Raw genomic sequence first — 15,279 nt, 5'->3', positions numbered from 1 at the left:
GCATGTATGTGGAATAGTACATATCCCAGCAGGCTGGTTTCAACGAACAATTCAATAAGCTGCAAAATGTGGGTGCAGGTTTTTCACATTGTTTGATTTTTAAATTATCTCCTTGCGCCTTGAAATGATGCAATATTAATCTTTAGTATTTTACTTGTAGGTCCCTGTAAGTTTCTTTTTTAATGGAAAGGTTCAACAGTCACATTTAATATTTTGTGGACATGGTATAGCCCTTTATTGTGCATACATGTATTGGATTTATACACGACTACGACAAGGTAGTTAAAGGATAAATAATTGCCTCGTGATTGTTGTGCATACACGGCTCAGAAGCAGAATTTCTTTTCCGCGAAACAATCACAGGAATTAAGACGATCAATGAGATAGCAAACACATGTGCACAATGCATTTGTACGTACTTTATACGGCATGCGACATCTAGTCAATCCACTCTGTGCGAGTCGTGTTCTGCAGATGAGATGAAGGCTGCGGTTCGCTGGTCAACTTTTTTAAGGGGCGGGGCATAGCAAGTTGTGAAAAGCACCAGAAATGTTCGAAATATTGGTCTAATTATCCCATTTTTTTATTTAAAAAAAGAAACATGTGTGACTTCTTCACGAGGAAGGTCAAGTTAATATATAAATAACCAGAAAGTTTTGAGTGTCATGGGACCTTCAAATACCAGGGTTGATAACATCTCCACTTTTTGGTTTGGTTGTTGCTTGGTTCGATCATTTATAAATCAGTAAAAAAGATACCTTTTAACACTTGTACCATAAGGGATACTCTTGATTTCAGTCTCTAAAATATATATTTTATCATCAAAAGCTCATAATGCTTTCTTATTTATCTCTTCTGTATATAATTTATGTTTATAACTTCTTATTGTATTCATTTTCTGTACTCTTCCTTCTTTAAAGGCGCTGTCAAACCTTGATGATTTAGCCAGCAATGGCAACGTATAAAAATGTTTGTAAAACGTTGGCGTACGCTGAAATTTTGATGTTTTTCTTTTTAAGTTTTTGTCGTATTCATAACGTGTTGGTCGTTTGCATAACGTATTAGTAACGGGCACAGAATGTTTCATTGTCTTATAGATAACTTATACCAATGAATGCTTAGCCTGTTGTCGGCATTCACAACCTATGCCCAACGATAGTTTAACTTCGGCATAGCGCGCTGCACATATCGCCGCCAAACTCGTGGCATAGCCTGTTAAAAACCTGCCGCTCGCCGATTTAAATCATAACCGTCTGAGAATTGGAAGTGTCAACCATGCAGTCACACCTTGACGATTTAGCCAGCGTATGCCGACCTATGAAAAATGTGTCTAAAACGCTGGCACACGTCGAGTACGGTATGGGTAAGTTGTGTATACGTTAAGAGCACGCTGAAAAACGATGAAGTACGCTGTCATATTTCGTGGTACGTTTAGTACGTCCTGAAATTTCAAGCAGGCTGAAAAATTTATGACGTACTCGCCGTATGGCTCACACGTTCCGCTACGCTGGGAATAAGTTGTAGGCACGATATGCGATCGTTGACACACGTCGACACAAGTTCCTTGTAAGTTACTCATAAGTCGAAACATGTCGAGGTAATGTTTAGCATACCCAAACTTATTTTCTCCGTCAAGGCACATTTTCTTTTTTCTCCTTGGCTCCGTGAAGGCACGTGACGAAATATCTGAAGTTGTTTTTTTTTTTGTTTTTTTAGTCTATCACGAATTTTAAAATGTATTCGGACATTTGCTTTTAAGTTTCGACGTGACACTATCCTCAAACAGAAAATATTCACAGAGGAGGAACTAAGAATAAGACATGAGCAAATTGAAGAGGCAATCGGACGTGACGTAACGGCACGTGACAAAATATCGGAAGTTATTGTTCTTTTTTTTTTGTTTTTTTTTAAATGCTGCCAATACGCCATTATATGGAAGCTGTAAATTAGAAACACGTTCAGCAAGTTCTGTGGTCGTCCGGAAGACGTTAATCAAATACATCTACATACATCAATATGCGTTGGAGGTACGTTACGCATAGGTTCAAAGCACGTTACTCATAGGTTAGAAATAAGTTTTGGGTACGCCAAGCATTACTTCGACGTGTTTCGACTTATGAGTAACTTACAAGTCTCGTGCCTCGACGTGTGTCAAGGATCTTGTAACGTGCCGACAAACACGTTACTCAAAGGTTATAAATAAGTTTCGGGTATGCTAATCATTACCTCGACGTGTTTCGACTTATGAGTAACTTACAAGTAACGTGTCAACGATCGCATAACGTGCCTACAACTTATGGCCATCGTAGCGGAACGTGTGAGTCATCCGCTGGCATCCGTCGTAAAATTTCAAGCATGCTAAAATTTGAGAACAACCGCAAAGTACAACGATGAAAGCCAGCGTACTACAACGTATGGCAGTGTTTTTCAGCGTGCTCTTAACGTATACAAACTTACCCATAACGTATTCGACGTGTGCCGGCGTTTTAGCCCGATTTTGCATACGTCAGGCATACGTTGGCTCAATCGTCAAGGTGTGACAGGGCCTAAAGATTAAACAGTTGTAATAATGTTTAAAGTTTATTGTTTCCTTGATTATATTTTTCTTTATTCCCTTTAGCTTCTGATCACACCTTTCAATGTTATTATTATCAATATACGTAAAAGCATAAGACTTTGAGCTCAAACCCACAAATTCACTCATGACCTTTCCACCCAACTCATCCTTAAACTTACCAATAACCTTTTTATTCTTTAATAAAAACAACATACGATCAGACTTATAATTACTTGTGTCATACATATCAATATTATCAATCATATCCTCATATACATCACTTGTCTTAATTTCTAATATAAAACTATCTGTATCCATATATAACAATGACACATTATCCTTATACTTTAATTTAAAATTATTATCGTAATAGTTATACATTAACAACTTTGACAAGTCAAGAATTGATGTTCCGATATAAATATGTTTATCCATTTCAATACTCTCTTTTTTAAATGAATTGCACAAAAGTTCTCTGAAAACAATTCCATTCTTTCAAAACTTGGTCTATTAATTAACTTTAAAGCCTGTTTCCAAGATATAGAAAGTATTATGTTTTGTCGATTCCTAACATTTTCCATAGTCTTTCCAAATACAGCATTATTCATTAATTTATAAAAGTCCTTCTCAAAATCTGTTTTTGCTTCTGTTTTTTTCTTTTTTTTTCATTAAAATCAATATATTTCTTTAACCAATGACTTTGTTTAAATTTCAAAATTCGATGAATTTTTCTCACTCTCAAACCAGCAGATAAATATTGTCTCAAGTTCCTTTGATGTAAAACATAACTTTCTTTATCATTTAATGTTGTAAGTAGTTTTTTCTGGAGATTCACCTTTTATATTAAATGACTGTTGGTAATCACTTAACCATTCTTTTCTTGGACCTTCTTTAACAGGAGCAAAAGGTCGGTCTTTACATTTGTTATGAAGCTCTTCTGGATATTTTAAATCAGCATCAAAATAATATCCAACTTGAGCTTCATCCAATTCTTTTTGAGAGGAGATGACAATGTCAAGTAAAACTTTTTCATAATGTTTTTCTTTAACCCATTTCAGTTTTCCATAAGTTCAAGATTGAGACATCGCCCACCCATACAAATTGTTAGCATCATAATACATCAGGTAAGAGTTTTCCTCATTCTTATTATAATCAGGAATATATTTGTTATTTGCTTTAGCATATCTCTTGGAACATACTTGAGATATTCCTCCTCTCTTAGCCTTCTCTCTCATTAAAAGCATATCTATATCACTGATTAATTCCAAATTTTGTTTTGTCATTTTTAACATAGAACTCCAAGACAAGCCTGGCGCTGTGTAATAGTGAACGAGGTCTAATCCATAAGAATTTTTATTATGACAGACTGTTCTAAAAGTTTCAAACACATCAACCAATAACAATACATCAGTTTTAAGATACAAATCATGATATTCTCCAAGATTCTTTTGTATTAAACTTCTCCCAAACCTTTTTAGCTTGTGTATAATCTCTATCGGAAATATGAGTTTTATTTAACTTTCCATAGAAACTTTCCCTTGAAGGAAGTTGTGTTTCTTTAAACTTCTCAAATGAATCCATATAGTCATACGGATATATTCCCTTTTGTGATAAGAGATCAATATTTTCTTGATTTGGGAAATGTGATTTAAGATTCGGGAAGTTTTTAATCTTTGATACCAAGTTAGATAATGGACTTGACATAAACTTGTATGTGTCAAGAAATCTGATATGTGTTATGGGGGGTGTATGAATTGTTTTTGTGAATGGGATGTATTTTTGATCTGTGTTAGGAATGGCAGAAATATCTCCAGATGTCTGAAAGTTCATTTATAAATAGATGTGTGTCATAGTGAGCATTGTTGTGAAGAAAGACAGGGATAAAATTTGGAGGCTTGTGATTAAGATTACAACGGGAATGAGTTGGACCTCGATATTTACCAGTAAGATGACAGTGATCCCTAACCTTGACGTCTCCCTCAATTTTCTCCTCAAAAATATGACCGATACTGTTCTTTCTAAATTTCTTTTTCTCTCCATTTGTTAATGACATTGGTTTATAGGTTTTCACCATTATTTCTCTTAGTCTTACACAGTCTTTTTCCAATCGTCTTACAAACTCTTCTGAGGCATCTTCTCCTCTATAAAGTTCTAACTTGTTGTATTCATCACCAACAGCTGATTTGATATAATAACAGAAACCACAAGGAGTATGTTTTTGATATTTATTTGTGTATGATTTATTTTGATCTGGAGAAACTATCTATCTTTTCAAGGATACTTTCAAAATCAGCATATATCACAAACGGATGTTTTATAGATTTGTTAAAATCTTTGAATGATATGTTTGAACCTGCTTTTGGTAAATTGATTATGGTTGATTTATGATTACTACAATATTTCGAATGTTGATTTAATCGTTCTTTTGTATGAAAGGAGTTGAGACATCTCTTACAAGGATACGTTTTACATTTTCTCTGGTTTCGTTGTGATTTGGTTAATCTTGAGAAATTTTTGACGAAAGCATAATGTGGTTTTTCCTTCGAAGTAAAGTGGAGAAGGTCAATGTGCGTTTCATCATTTTTATAGTTGTTTGAAATTTTTAATATCTGAACTTTGTTTGTATCCGTTAATCCGTATACATTAACAGATAGATTATTCATTTTCTCAAATTTAGGAATATCTCTCAATGACACTGGAAACTTTAAATCTTTAACATTTAATGTATTCTCGTATTTTTATAGTGTTTATCCCTTTCAGCATTCCATTGTGGAGGATGTAAGTGAGCAAGAACAGACCATAGAAAACATTTATTATCTTTGTTTTGAATATGAACAACTGCTTTCTAAAGTTTTATCTGTTTTGGTAAATCAATACAAGAAGAAGCTTGAAGAGGATCTGATTTTAAGATGTATATCGAAAATGATTATTTTTGTAATAATAAATCCACTACCTCCTCTAGTGTTATCAACATCTTGTTCTTGTCTCTGGAATTCATCATCAACATCACATCTTACAAAATCTTGAAATGATGAGATAAAGTGAGGGTTTGTTCTCATTTAGGGAGTAGTTTCATCGTCTTGTCTTACCATTTACAATTTTACTCCCATATAAAACTTAAAAGTTTTCATTTCACTTAATGTGTTTTTAATTATAGTTCAATACTTTGTTTAACCATATCAACAGCTTCCATGATTGAAGATGGCCCAGGATCTTAAACGAAACAATCTTATTTTTATATGCTATTTAAATGCCCCATCAGTGTTTTCAATGGAGAATTTAGCTTCCCTTTTTTCATTGTTCTCGTGTTTGCGTGATTGAAGGTGTTTTTTATAAATAATTTAAGAATATCATTATCACATCTATCACAATGTTTTGTTTCTTGGTCAAGTGGTGATATTTGTCTGAAAAGATTGAATGTGTGTTTGTTGGTTTGAAGGTGTTTTTTTATAATATTTATATTCATGAATACAAACATCGCAGTACGTTGTATTCACCATATTTATATAAGAAATTTTGCTGAAAATAAAATGTTCTTGATGAAAATTTAGTTTAATGTATAGGTGAATCTGTGCTTAAAACCATTTTATCTTCCAACTTTTTTCACTTAATAAATACAATGTATCAAGATGCAAAAGACAAGTTTATAAATGAATTAAAACGAAAAATTGGTTTCATTAATAATTTTATTCTGTTTGAATGGATACTCGAGTATACTCGAGATTCCAAAATTAAATTATGCAGAATCTGGAAATTTAACAAATGAAGAACTTTTTAAAGTTTTTGATTTTTTTAAAGGACTTTTTTACTCCAGATTTTCCTTTGGATTCTGAATCTCATACATGTTATAAAATACAAAAAATTAAAAATTGTTATAATGAATTGACAAATTCGAATTTTATTAATTGTACAAAAGATCGTTCACAAAATATAGATAATTTTTAGAAACCTTATTAGTTGTAGTATATGGTTTATTAAAAAAAAAAGAAGAAAATTTGTGATAAACCAAAACTACAATATTTAACAGAATATCAAAAATGTTTATTTACTTTAATATTTTCAAAGAAAGAAAATGTAATATCAAATCAAGAGAAAGAAAATAATAATTATTCTTTGACATTCAGAGATAGAAATGTATGTCTCAAATCTACCGTTTTGAAAAATTTAATGAATAATTTTGATCAAGATTCAGAATGTGCTCGAGAAGTAGTTTGAAAAAAATAAAGACATTTTATGAAAATCAAAAAGGAATTAAACAAAAAGTATTGAAAAAAATTCTTATGAATCCGTGTAATAAAATGATATTAAAGAATTTAAATTGATTCAAAATGTATTTTATGAAGAAAGTAAAGAAGAATGCCCTTTGGAATGTTCAGGACTTTTTGGTCCTCCTTCAAATGTAAATATTATGAATGGAATAGATATCAAAATTCTAAAAGATATTTTAAATAAACCTCCAAAAAAGGCAAAATATATTTATTTAACTCCTGCACCAATTACACAACCACCATATTCTGAAAATAATACAAAATCATTGGTTCTTTATAAAATCTCAACAGATACATTAAAAGAAATAAATAAAATGGATATTTGTCCAGAGATTAAAAAACAATTTGATGACTGTACAAAAAAAGCTGAAAATTAATATTGTTGGATTAATTGTTTAAATAATCATTTGGAAATAGTTGGAGATGTTGGTCGTTGTTTTCTTTTAAATGCTACTATATTTGAGAGGAAAATTGACTTACATGATCTTGTGCGAAAATGTTTAAATATTCAAAAATGTAATAGAAATAAATTGGAATGTTATTTTACCTTTGAAACTTTTTCATGGAGTGATATTTTACATCAAGATAAGGAATTTTGTAAATTTGAATCATTTTTGGGAGTATGTAATTGCACAAATTATTCTGCTTTCATACTCGGATTCGATGATGAGAATTATCTAAGAACAAGAATAATAACGGTTTTAAGTCTGACTCTTAATTGTAATATTAATTACTCTTTAAATAAACATGAGGAATAAAAAGAAAACAAATTTAGATGTAATATATTCAAAACTAGAAAAATCAATGAAACAAGAAAAAGTATCAAAAAATAGAAACCTTATGGATGAAGCTTAAGAAAGAAAAGATAAGACCATCTGTAATATGCAAGGAGAAATTTGTATTTTTTTCAACAACCCAAAATATGTAAATCCTGATGAAATAAAGGATGTTAATATATCAGGTGAAATGACATTTTGTTCAATAGTAGGTAAGGATCATTTTAAAATTACCTTTAATATAAAAAATGTAGAAGTTGAATCTGTTAATGAAAAAAGTATATTGTTATCGATGGTAATGTTTTTTTTCTACAAATTAAATATGTCATTATTCAACCGAAGATTTTGAAGATTATGATACCGAGAGTTTCTGTTCAAACGATAGTTATGAAAGTAGTTTCATAGATGATTGTGAAAGTACCGAAGATGAATTTTAGTTTAAGTAAAGTTTTACTTTATAAATATGATAGATTTTGAGCCCCTTGAATTCCCTGATTCTCCATTTGACAAATTTGAGAATTGTCCTGCATGTGATAGAGTGGGATTAAACACAGAGTCAAAAGCCTATAAGAGTCATTCCACCTCATATCACCGGAGGCCTCCCAGTTGACCCCCTCAGATTTCCTTTAAACTTTCACAAAATAGTTCCCAGGTATCAAAATGAATCTGCATAAAACTTTAGGTCCATAAATGCGTTAAACTCTGAGATATTGAGGGTTGAAAATGTGGTTGTGGCCCTATTTTTATGGTCGTTGCGAGCATCACAAAATGAGCGGCTACTTTTAAACTCCCACAACTTTTAAAATATTAATGCTAGAGCCTTGAAATTTTATGAGATTATTCTTCTATAACTGCTCTGTAAGAAACAAACATAAAACTGAGTATACCTGTATTAAATTTTATGACCTGATCAGTTGAAATCCAGAAAAAATGTTGGTTTTGTTTGAAGCCCCAACATTGAGACCCCATATATTTTTATTGACCCATCCCAGGAGCTTGAATTTTTTTTCAGGTAATAACTGTATGGTAGTAGTATTCAAATACATGTTTACTTTTCTGAATCAGTCACATATAATACAGACATGATCCCTCCAAAATTGAAAATTTACATTTTTTCCTGAAATTCAGGTGAGGATTGCAAAAAAAAGACAAGGTATACTACTTCAAATTGTTCACCATTGGAAACAGCATATTCAAGTTTACAAAGTGTCAAATATCAAAGTGGTATAATGTTTCTATCAATATTTTAAAAATATTTGAATAAATGATGTTCTGCCAGTGCTGTACGTGTTGTGTGTGCTATTTAATGAACTCCTTTTACATATATGTGTAGTTCATGTATATACAATGTACATACATATCATCTGCTATGAGGATACCATGAACACAATACTTTGAAATTTGAATTTGTAATTCTTTGTTTCTCATTTGTAAATAGCAAGAGCTTAACTCATCTGGCTGGGGCTAAAAATAGAACTCAGGAATAGTGGCTTATCTGGTGATGTCAGCAGTGTAGATAGTTACATTCAAGGGAGGACATTTGTTGGGTTCCTTTGGTCCATGTGATGAAAGTTATTGATGATCCCCTAACGTCAACTTTGAGGCAGTACAAGCTCACACCTGACTTGGAAAAGCAGATCAAGGGCCTATTCAAATCATTTACATGAAATGTTTGATAACATTGTTATTGCAGTATGTGATATATTTTTGTATTATTAATTTGAATCATAGAACTAATCGTTCATGATTACCATGATGCCCACACCTTGACCCTAAAGTCATGTTAATGAAAAACTTACATCCTCCACAAAGAGAAAATAACACACTGTGTTAACAACAGTTTAAAAAAAAATAGAAATATATATTTTAAAAATATACCACTTTGATATTTGACACTTTTGTAAACTTGAATATGCTCTTTCCAATGGTGGACAATTTGAAGTGGTATACCTTGTCTTTTTTTTTTGCAATCCTCACCTGAATTTTGTGGAAAAATGAAAAATTTCAATTTTTGAGGGATCATGACTGTATTATATATGACTGATTAAGAAAAGTAAACATGAATTTGAATACTACTACCATACATTTATTACATGAAAAAATTTCAAGCTTCTGGGATGGGTCAATAAAAATATATGGGGCCTCAAAGTTGGGTCTTCATAGAAAACCAATATTTTTTTCTGGATTTCAACTGATCAGGTCATAAAATTTAATAGATGTGTACTCAGTTTTATGTTTGTATCTTCCAGAGCAGTTATAGAAGAATAATCTCTGAAAATTTCAAGGCTCCAGCATTAATATTTAAAAAGTTGTGGGAGTTTAAAAGTAGCCATTCATTTTGGGATGCTCGCAACGACCATAAAAATAGGGCCACAACCACATTTTCAACCCTCAATATCTCGGAGTTCACTGCATCTATGGACCTAAAATTTGATGCAGCTTAATTTTGATACCTGGGGACTATTTTATGAAAGTTTAAAGTAAATCTGAGGTGGTCAACTGGAAACATTTTCTTAAATTTGGTGATTTCAGATGGAATGACTCATAAACAATGTATATTCTGTAATCATCTTCTAAGTTATGTTGATAAAAAATATAAAAAGGAAAATAATTCTTTTAGATTTACACCAAAAATGAATTACAAGATTGATTAGAGAAATGAATGTAAAGTATGAGGGTGACAACACACCTTTCCTTACAAGGGAAGATACTGAACATATTAGAGAAATGTTCAAAGGATTGTTGTTATATATTATTTGCGATTATCATTTTTGGGGAAATATCAACACAAGATATTGTATAAATAAAATAATGGATTATCTTGAAATTAAAACCGAAATTAGGTTAACATATAGGTTTCTAAAAAAGTCAATAATCAATTAAATAACCTGTTTTCCAAATATATAAATGAATGATTTTTTTTAACCCATTTGGGAAAATAATATAAAATTTAACAACCATAAAAATCTTCCAAATTCATTAAGATGTCACATAGTTGGTTCAAGCGGATGTTGGAAAACCTGCTTACTTTTCAAGATGCTCCTGACTCCCAACTTTTTAGATTATAATAATTTAATAATTTTCACAAAGTCGAGTTTTCAACCTGATAATCAACTACTCTCACAACGTTTTAATGCTGGTCTTCAAAAAGAAGATATAATCAGTTTATTTAAACTTCAAAACAAACTAAATGATGACAACATTGAAGGTATAATACAACTATTTTGTGATACACAGAGATATAAAAAGAAATCAAAACTGATAACTTGTATTCTTAGTGATAATACAGATGATATACCTTCTCCCGAAGATTTGGATAAATCAAAAAAGAACCTAGTTATCTTTAACCTCCGCCATCGAAGATGGATGGAGGTTACTGTTTTTACCCCTGTCTGTTTGTTTGTTTGTTTGTGAACAGTATTACGGAAAAGCTCCTGGACGGATTTTGACGAAACTTGGTGGGGGGATTAGGTATAGTCCAAGCATGCCATTAGATTTTGGACTCGGTGCAAAGTCCAATATGGCCGCTATGGTGGCCATTTTGAAAAAATATTTGAATTTTTGTTTTTGCATTTCTACATGTTTTAAGTGATTTCCAACCAAAAAAAAAAATTGTTTGAGAAAACAAAACAAAATTTTGCAACTTTTTTTTCAAAAAAATTTCAATTTTATTTGAAAAATATTTGAATTTTTTTAGTTTTTGCATTTCTACATGTTTTAAGTGATTTCCAACGCAAAAAAAAATTGTTAGAGGAAAAAACCCCAGAAATTTTGTAACTTTTTTTTTCAAAAAAAATTTGATTTTTTAATTTTTTTTTTATTTTTGGGCATTTCTACATGCGCGTCGATCGAGTTTGGTTTATTCAATCGTGGTTCAGTAGAGTCTGATCTGTTTTGACTTACAATGAATAGGATATCAGGTTCACTTAAGTGACCTAGCAGTATTAGCGGCGGAGGTTTTGCACTCTACCGAGTGTTCCCCTCTAGTTGATGATTGTGTTAATGAGAGAAAGCAAACGGTACTGGACAGCTACTACACAAGAGGGCGACATTCTTCTTGTAATTGTATTTATCTTAGTCAATCATACTTTCAACTTCCTTGTCGTTCCATAAGAAACAATGCTTATACTTTAATTTTATTCAAGTTAGATTCAATAGATGTAAACAACTTTTGGAGAGACAATTGTTCCACATTATGCAGTAAAAAGGAATTTGGGGATTATATGAAGCACACGACTGAAAAATATAAATATATTGTGAAACAAGTTGAGATATTAAATGATATTTTCCAATAAATAAATGGATGCGAAAGAAAGAAAGAGCAAGAAGATTTAAGGAGCATCAAGAGTTGATTTCAAAAGTTGTAAAACAACAGGAAGACATAAAGAAGAAACGCAGACAAATACTAATATGTGAAGAAACATTTGAAAGAAAACAAGAAAAAAATTTTAAACCACTTTTAAAAACTTCCCAAGAAAAATTGTAGATGTTTCCACAGTTCCCACAATAGAATATACTCCTAAAAAACTTCAAATGTTAAAAGATTTCAATCAAATGACGGAGGAAGAATAATAGCATATAGGAGAATTAGAATATGATGATGAAGGATTATTTCAACAACGACCACACATCTTCATTCCCATACCCTCTACAACTTGACACAACAAAAGAATATGAGGCATCTTTATTGTCCATGGAAACTTATAATACCTTATTTCATATAACCGAGAAAAATAAGAAGTTTAGTTATAATCCGGGAAGTGGATACAAAATGATAACAGTTTCACCCGGAGCATATGAGATTTCTCAAATATCTTCCGAAATAGTTCGTCTTATGAAAGAACAGGGTGATGAAACAAAAGTATTGTTATAGATATTCAAAAACATACTTCAAAATCAACGATTAAACTTAAAAATAACGACAAGGTTGATTTAACAATTGATAAATAATTCATTTAGTGAGTTTTTGGGTTTCTCCTCAAAAAATATTGAAACTAATGGGATGTTTTACAGTGATACTGTCATTCAAATATCCTCAGGAATAAATTCGGTATTAATTCACTGTAATTTGATTGATGGTGCTTATAATGATGGAAGAAGAACAAATACAATATTTTCATTCAGCGCATACTCAACCTCAATTGGTTATAAATTCAAAATGGAACCCAAAAATCTGGTTTATCTCCCTGTGTCAGGAAAAACCATATACAGAGTAAATTTTAGGATAACTGACCAAGATAATTGTATGATTTCTTTTAATGGAGAAGTTATATCCATCAGAATTCACCTACGTGAAGTTTTCCAAGAAATAAATATGATGGTTATTGTGAGGAAACATGAGTTGGGAAAATATAATATAATTACAGGGGATGGGATGTTCCTTTCCCTATACTACAAGGGTGAAGGTATGTATCTTGGTGGAGGATACTATAAACCTAAGAGAAAAAGGGGTGTCGGATATCAATTTAAAGGAGATGAGATAATTGATACTCTAATGGGTATTGGTTAAACTATTCTTAAACATAAAGACCGAATTGGTTCAACTGCTTCTGCTGTGGGAAATGTAGCAGGTGCTATTAAGAGTATAAAAGATGCCCAAAAGGAATCTCAGAAATTACAAGCAATAAAAGAAATTTAAAAAGGCAAAACACAGTAGTCCACCCAAGAACGACAGAAAATAATTCAAATACTTGGGTCAGGGTTTCAAAAGTTTTAACATCTTTTTTCCTAAATAAATACAAGTATGGAAGCAATTGGTAGTATCTATGATTTGGATGATACCATTGTCATCTCAAACTCCACTAAAAAAGATTACTTCAAGGTAAATGCAATAACTATCACACTGGAATGCAAATGGCACAAAAAGTTTTGAAATAAATAATCAACAAACTTATTTGAATATATCCGAAAGTTTCTTGTTGTGTAAATTTAAATTCACTAAGGCTGGGAATAACACAAACGCTGCATTCGTAAATGATTTCTTCTGGAAAATGTTTGATAGTATTCGTTTATACATTGGGACACAAGAAGTTGAAGCCGTTGATTATGTCTCTGCTGTATCTGAAATGATGAAATTTACACGATATACATTCTGTGATAGAATGGGAAAGGGGGCTGTCGAAGGTTTTTTTCCTGATATGTCAACGTGAACAAACACATACCCTGGGGATAGTCAAAGGAAAGGAATATATAATGATGATGCAAAAGCAGTTAATAGTTTTACTGTGGCAGTTCCTCTTAAAGGTATATTTGGATTTTGTGATCATGATAAAGTTCTGCATGGTCTTAAAATTAGATTTCAACTACAAAGGAATGATAATGAAAATAGATTACTTTTTAGTGTTGCTCGTGCTTTTGGTGCTCAGAATAAATTTGTAATTGATGAAATGAGTTGGTGTATTCGTGAATATACTCCGAATCTTAAAACAGAAGAGATGTTGAAAAGAAGACCTAACTCAAAGAAACCACTCAATGTATCATACCTTAAAAGAATATGTCAACACGTTAAACTGAATCAAACCACTTGCACGTGGAATTTGGGTGTTCTGGAAGGAAAGCCACGATATCTGTGGATCATTTTTTAAAAACCAGATGGTGATACTGCTATTGATAAGAATAATGCATTGAGTGATAATGCTAAGGTGAAACAACTTCGTGTTTCTCCAGATGGAACATTTTATCCACGAGATAGATTGGAAATTAATTGGGGAAAAAATGATTATGCTGAAGCATGCAAGTCTTACCAAAAGGTGTGTGAAAGTAATGGAAATAAAGAACCTATTTTGGATATGACAGCATTTAAAAGTTTGTATACAATCTATGCGTTTCACCTGAGTGCTCAAAAGGAAACTATAAAGTCTAATCGAGTGAATACTTCCCTATACATTGAAAGAGTGGATACGTGAAGTATCCGTGAAGTATACGTGAAGTATTTGAGTGAAGAAGTTCATGCATATTGTCTATTTTTGGAAGAAACAGAATTACAGATTAATACAGATAATGGTGTTATGATTAGTCTCACATAATTTTTTGTGAAATAAATGAGTGGCAAAGTACCAACTGAGGTATATTTTAATCAAATCAATCTTCATAAACTATCATCTTGTGTTCAAAATGAAAAGCCTTGTATTTTTAACGTAAATACAATTCAGAGAAACGGAGCAGCAAGAATTGATATTTTGCTCACAAGAGAACAGGTCAAAATCTTGAACGATACTGGCTCACTTAAAATTAAAATGTCAAAACCAATGTTGAAAAAATATTCAATAAGAGAGACGAGTGGAGGTATTCTCCCATTTCTAATTCCTTTATTTGCTGGTTTAAGTGCGGTTGGAGCATTGACGGTGGTATTTCAACAGCGGCGAAAGCTTCCAACGAAAGGAAGGCTCAACTCCGGGCTCAAAAATAATTGGAAAGACATAACAAAGAGTTGGAGAAACAAATTAGTGGAAGTGGTGTAAATGTAGATTTTGCTGAAAAACTTGAAAGTCTGCCTGATAGAGCGAGATTGTTAGTTGGAGATATGCTTTCTTCTGTCGCACAAGCAGGTGTAAAATTAACTAAAAGGGGTAATGGATTATATATTTCTTATAAATAAATGAGCATGGATGAGTGGTTTAAAGAATTTGGAAAGAATACAACATCAAATTTACAACTTGTCAAATATTGTAAGAAATTA

The 15,279-nt window shown here is 31.7% G+C and overlaps 1 protein-coding gene across 1 annotated transcript in view; it reads left to right on the top strand.

The window, feature by feature from the left end:
* Positions 1–15,279, top strand: part of LOC147034456 (uncharacterized) — a 63,430-nt gene that overhangs the window by 30,972 nt on the left and 17,179 nt on the right. The window contains exon 3 of the mRNA XM_085852740.1: positions 3,616–3,681. The gene's annotated coding sequence lies outside the window, so the exon portion shown is untranslated. The remainder of the gene's footprint in view (positions 1–3,615; positions 3,682–15,279) is intronic.

The sequence above is a fragment of the Eptatretus burgeri genome, chromosome 1, assembly GCF_056783735.1.
Source record: "Eptatretus burgeri isolate ZD-2024b chromosome 1, Ebu_testis_v1, whole genome shotgun sequence".
NCBI classification, from domain to species: domain Eukaryota; kingdom Metazoa; phylum Chordata; class Myxini; order Myxiniformes; family Myxinidae; genus Eptatretus; species Eptatretus burgeri.
This window is presented reverse-complemented; position numbering and strand designations above follow the sequence as displayed.